This window comes from Physeter macrocephalus, chromosome 6 (assembly GCF_002837175.3).
Source record: "Physeter macrocephalus isolate SW-GA chromosome 6, ASM283717v5, whole genome shotgun sequence".
NCBI lineage: Eukaryota > Metazoa > Chordata > Mammalia > Artiodactyla > Physeteridae > Physeter > Physeter macrocephalus.
The window spans coordinates 78,958,458-78,964,968 of record NC_041219.1 but is presented as its reverse complement, the minus strand read 5'-3'; the positions used below and the strand labels follow the sequence as shown (position 1 = coordinate 78,964,968).

General features: G+C 37.9%; 1 pseudogene; it reads right to left on the bottom strand.

Annotated features, from left to right (window-relative positions):
* Positions 1-752: 752 nt before the first annotated feature.
* LOC129392195 (NADH-ubiquinone oxidoreductase chain 5-like) lies at positions 753-4,771 on the bottom strand (annotated as a pseudogene).
* Positions 4,772-6,511: the final 1,740 nt, after the last annotated feature.

The following is a 6,511-nucleotide window of genomic DNA, read 5'->3' as shown; positions in this document are numbered from 1 at the left end:
AAGCCCTTTCTTTCTTTGCCTGTTCTGTCTCCCAGGATGCACTGAATGTTGTAAAATTCTCTAGAGGGGAAAAGCACAAGTTTAATCCTAGTCTTTCAAACTTAAGGGAGTGTCTCTTCCTTACACTAAAACCACCTAACTCTTTTAGAGAATATAAGCAAAACACAGTGGAATAAATGCAGTCACTCATTATGAACAAAAAAACTGAACCAATGTAAGAAAGGACCTCATAGGTAGATGTGTATGAGATAGCACAGAGACTAAAACACAGACCCTGAATCCAACCAAATGTAGGTCGAAATTCTAGATCTACCACTTTCTGTCTGAATTACTTCAATTTAATCATTCATAAATTTGATATAAAGATTATACCTATATAGGGACTTCCCTGGTGGCCCAGTGGTTAAGAATCTGCCTGCCAATGCAGGGGACATGAGTTCGATCCCTGGTCCAGGAAGATCCCACATTCCGTGAAGCAACTAAGCCCGAGAGCTACAACTACTGAGGCTGTGCTCAAGAGCCCGTGAGCCACAACTATCGAGCCCACGCTCTGCAACTACTGAAGCTCACATGCTTAGAGCCCATGTTCCACAACAAGAGAAGCCATCACAATGAGAAGCCCGTGCACTGCAATGAAGAGTGGTTTTCTAAGTGAATCCCTATAGGGATTGCGGCCTTATATAGTTATGGTACTTGGTTAATGATTGTTACTGGTTGGTCATTGTTTATTGGTGTTGTGGTTATTATGGAGATTACTCGGGGTAATTAAATAAGAGTATGCTAAGGGTGAGGGTGATGAGAAATGATAGGAAGTATAGTTTAATAAGGCCTTTTTGGTTTGAGATTAGCATGGAGGATTTTAGTTGAATGAGGGATGTGGTTTTTGGTAAGATAGTTTCTAATCAGATTAAGTCTAGGAGAGAGGATGCTAATTTTTGGCTCATTAATAAGTTTAGATAAGAGGGTAGGTGGTGTATAATGGTGGGGCAATATCCTAGGAGAGTAGAGAATTTAAAGGAGCTTGAGGAGTAGGTATATTTTGTGTGTTGAGGTTAATTTCGAGTGCTAGCACGAAGCCCAGAGTTGTTACTATAAGGGCAGTTAGTTTTAAGTGCAGAGGTATGGTTATTAGGGGGATGGTTGTTGGAGGAATGTTGTTGGAGATGATGAATCCAGCAAAGATACCTCCGATTAGTAGGCGTTTGATAGAGTTAATTAGGAGGGGGTTGTTTTCATTGATAGGAGCTGAGGGGGAGAAGCGGGGTTGTCCCAGTAGTGCGAAGAAGATAATGTGAGTGCTATAAGATGGCTGTGAGGGAGGTGGCAGTTAGAGTTATTAATAGGGCTCAGGCGTTGGTATAAGACGTGTTGGCGGTTTCAATGATCAGGTCTTTAGAATAAAAACCGGTGAGGAAAGGCATTCCTGTCAGTGCTAGGCACCCAATGATAAGGGCTGTTGCAGTAAAAGGTAAGGTCTTGAATAGGCCTCCTATTTTTCGAATATCTTGTTCGTTGTTTAAGCTGTGGATAATAGATCCAGAGCACATGAATAGTGTGGCTTTGAAGAAAGCGTGTGCAAATATGCAAGAAGGTTAGATAGGGCTGGTTGATGCTGATTGTTACCATCATTAGGCCTAATTGGCTTGAGGCAGAGAAAGCAATAATTTTTAATATCATTTTGGGTGAGAGCGCATATAGCTGTGAATAGAGTGGTAAGGGCTCCTAGGCATAACGTTATTGTTTGAATAAGTTTATTGTTTTCTGTTAGGGGGTAAAATCGGATAAGTAGGAAGACGCCTGCTATGACTATTGTGCTTGAGTGGAGTAGGGCTGATATGGTCGTGGGACCTTCTATTGCTGAGGGGAGTCAAGGGTGAAGTCCAAATTGAGCTGATTTTCCGGCTGCGGCTAATACAAGTCCTGCAAGGGGGAGGTTTAAAGAGTAGGTCGAGTATATAACTTTGTTGTAGGTCTCATGCATTTGAGTTAGATAGAAATCATGCTATGGATATAATGAATTCGATAACCCCAATGCAGTTATATAAGAGTGCTTGGAGGGCAGCTGTGTTTGCATCTGTTCATCCATATCATCACCCGATGAGTAGGAAAGATATGATTCCGACTCCCTCTCACCCAGTGAAAAGCTGGAAGAGATTGTTGGCAGTAACAAAGATTAGTATGGTACTGAGGAAGAGGAGTAGGTATTTGAAGAATTGATTAATGTAAGGATCTAAATGTATGTATCATATTGAGAATTCTATGACAGATCATGTAATAAGCAATGCTACTGGTACAAACATCATTGAGAAGTAATCTATTTTGAAGCTGAGCGTTAATTTAAGGGTTTGGATGGTGATCCAATGTCAGTTTGAAATGATTATTTCTTGGCCTGTGTGAAGGAATATTATCATTGGGATTAGGCTGGTAATAAAAGCACATGAAACAGTATTTTTTACATATGATGGGTATTTATCACTTTTGTAGAAACTTGTGTTAGTTATTATAATCAGGATAATTAGTACTCAACATCAAAAAAACAAACAACCTGATTAAAAATGGGAAAAGGACATGAATAGACATTTTCCCAAAGAAAACATACAGATGGCCAATAAACACATGAAAAGATGCTCAACATTGGTAATCATCAGAGCAATGCAAATTAAAACCACAACGAGATATTATTCACACCTGTTAGAATGGCTATCATCAAAAAGAACACAAGTAACAAATGTTGGCAAGGATGTGGAGAAAAGGGAACAGCATACACTGTTGGCGGGAATGTAAATTGGTGCAGCCACTGTGGAAAACAGTATGGCAGTTCCTAAATAAACTAAAATTAGAACTATCATATATACTGAGTATAAGTCTGAAAAAATAGAAAACACTAATTCGAAAGGATACTTGCACCCCAATGTTCATAGCAGCATTATTTACAGTTCCCAAGATATGGAAGCAACCTAAGTGTTCATCAACAGATGAATGGATAAAGAAGATGTGATATATACATAGAATGGAATACTACTCAGCCACTAAAAAGAATGAAATTTGCAGCAACATGGTTGGACTTGGAGGGTATTATTTCACTGAAATAAGAGAAAGACAAATACTGTATGTTATCATTTATATTTGGAATCTAAAAAATAAAACTAGTGAATATAACAACAAAGAAATAGATGCACAGATATAGAGAACAATTTTGTGGTTACCAGTGGAGAAGGGGAGAGGGGAGGGACAAAATGGGGGTAGGGGATTAAGAGGTACAAACTACTATGTATAAGATAAATAAACTACAAGGATATATTGTACAGCACAGAGTTTATAGCCAATATTTTATGATAACTATAAATAGAGTATAATCTTTCAAAATTGTGAATCACTATGTTGTACCCCTGAAACTTATATCATAAGTCAACTGTACCTCAATAAAAAAATAAGACAATGAACAAACATAACAAAACAGAAATAGAGTCATAGATAACAGAGAACAAACGGGTGTTTTCCAGAGGGAATGCGGGTAGGGAGAATGAAAGAAATAAGTGAGTGAGATTAAGAGGTACAAACTTCCAGCTGCACAGGAAATGAGTCATGGGTATGAAATGTACAGTATGGGGAATATAGGCAATAACTATATAATATCTTTGGTGACATTGTAACCAGACTTACTCTGGTGATCACTTTGAAATGTATAGAAATACCGAATCACTATGTTGTGTATCAGGAACTAACAAAATGTTGTAGGTCAATTATACTTCAAAAACAAACAGACAAACATAGAAAAAGAGATCAGATTTCTAGTTACCAGAGGCGGGGGGGTGGGAGGAGGGGGAATTGGAGGAAGGTCGTCAAAAGGTACAAACTTCCAGATACAAGATAAATAAGTACTAGGGATATCATTTATAACATGATAAATATAATTAACATTTCTGTATGTCAAATAAGAAAGTTGTTAAGAGAGTAGATCCTCAGTTCTCATCACAAGAATAAAAATTTTTTTTTCTATTTCTTTAATTTTCTACCTATATGAGATGATGGTTGTTCATTAAACTTATTATGATAATCACTTCATGATATTATAAATCAAATTATTATTCTGTATACCTTAAACTTATACAGTGCTGTATGTCAATTATACGTCAATAAAACTGGAAGAAAAAGAAATCAGGGGACTTCCCTGGTGGCACAGTGGTTAAGAATCTGCCTGCCAGTGCAGGGGACACGGGTTCGAGCCCTGGTCCAGGAAGATCCCACATGCCGCAGAGTAACTAACCCCGTGCACCACAACTACTGAACCTGCACTCTAAAGCCCGAGAGCCACAACTACTGAGCCTGCGTGCTATAACTACTGAAACCCATGCACCCTAGAGCCTGCACACCTCAACTACTGAGCCCATGTGCCGCAACTACTGAAGCCCATGCACTCTAAGGCTAACGTGCCACAACTACTGAGCCCATGTGCTGCAGCTACTAAAGCCCACGCACCTAGAGGCCATGCTCCACAACAAGAGAAGCCACTGCAATGAGAAGCTTGCGCTCCACAATGAAGAGAAGCCCCCGCTCGCCACAGCTAGAGAAAGCCCACGCACAGCAATGAAGACAAAAGGCAGCCAAAAAAAAAAAAAAAAAAAAAAAAAGAACTGTCTTGAGGGGAGCTGGTTTTAAAAAAAAAAAAGGAAAAAGAAAAAGAAATCAGTATGAGATGTCACCTCATGGCTGTTAGAATGACCATCATCAAAAGACAAGGGATAAGAATTTCTTGTGTGAATGTGGAGAAAAGGGAACATTTGTGCACTGTTGGTGGGAATGTAAAACGGTATAGCTCGTATGGAAAACAGTATGGAGGATCCTCAAAAAATTAAAAACAGAACTACTATATGATCCAGCAATTCTACTTCTGGGAATATATCCAAAGAAAATGAAAACATTAGCTCAAAAAGAGATCCGCACCCCATGTTCATATCAGCATTATGCACAATAGCCAAGACTGGTAAACAATCTAATGTCTACCAATGGATCAATGGATAAAGAAGTCATGATATGTAGATATATAGATATATACTAGATATATATATAGTTTGAAATATTATTCAGCCATGAAAATGAGGAAGTCCTACCATTTGCAACAACATGGACGGATAGTGAAGGCACTATACTGAGCGAAATAAGTCAGACAGAGAAAGACAAATAGTGTATGATCTCACTTGTATGTGGAATCTTTTTTATATTCATATTTTATATATACATTATATATATATTTTTATATATATAAAAGAACAAACTCATAGAAAAAAGAAATCAGACTTGTGGTTACCATAGGCAGAGGTTCAAGGGAGAGAAACTGTAGGAAGGTGGTAGAAAGGTATAAACTTCCAGTTATAAGATAAATAGGTACTAGGATGTAATGTACAACATGATGACTATAGTTAACACTGCTGTGTGATGTATAGGAAAGTTGTTAATAGTATATGAGTTCTCATTACAAAAAGAAAATATTCCCCTTTCTCTTTTTTTTCTTTCTTTTCTTTTATTGTATCTTTATGAGAAGATGGATATTCACTAAACCTATTGTAGTAATCATATTACAATATATGTAAATCAAACTATCATGCTGTATGCCTAAAACTTATACAGTGATGTATGTCAACTATTTCTCAATAAAACTGGAAAAAATTACAATCATTTAGCTTTGTAAGAAATGGCAGAAGGTAGCCTTAATAATGGTCTTCAGACTTGAAATGTTTTTGCCAAAACAGTAACAATTTTGAATCTCTCTTGGGTACAGAACAAGAAATGTTTTTGAATGCTCAGTGTTAGCAAATACCCCTGCTACTTTTCCTTGTGACCCTTTGCACAAAATAGTCTGATGTTCTTATCTGTAGTTTTCTTGGTCTGTATATTAACTGATGCTTATTGGCCTTCTCAATGTAAGGATATTCATGATGAAAAAGTGATTTCTAATCTGCTTCCCCCTTATACTACTGTATTATGGAATACAAAAATAATGATAAGGAATGTTGGTGTGTGAGCTCCATGCTGAAAGCCTGCATTTTGACAGCCAGGAAGACCTTTGCTAAAGGCTAGTTCTAGCACTAAAAAGAAAACTCAGGCTGAGACCTCCCATAGAAGACCTTCTCTCTTGACTTATGAGAGGATTGACTGGGCCACACCCCAACAGGGGGCTTGAGAAAACTTTGGTCTTTTTACTCAGGATCATGAAGAGAAAGAGTCCACACAGCTGCCATACTGGAAGAGAAGAAAAAGGAATGCTTCCATTGATGACTTGTATGTCTCTTTATAGGCATACATGTCATCAAGACTGCCCACAGCCCTCATAGATTGGAGGGGAAAAGCAGGCTCTGGTCAAAGGTGGCTGCATAAAATAACAAAGTGCATAAAATAATAGAGTCCATAAAATGTGTCAGCCTTTCACCAAAAGTGTAATGCATATTATTGCTTTTGGTCCTGTCAATAAAACCTCAGGAAGTAGAACCTACTCCCACTTTATTACGGGTGA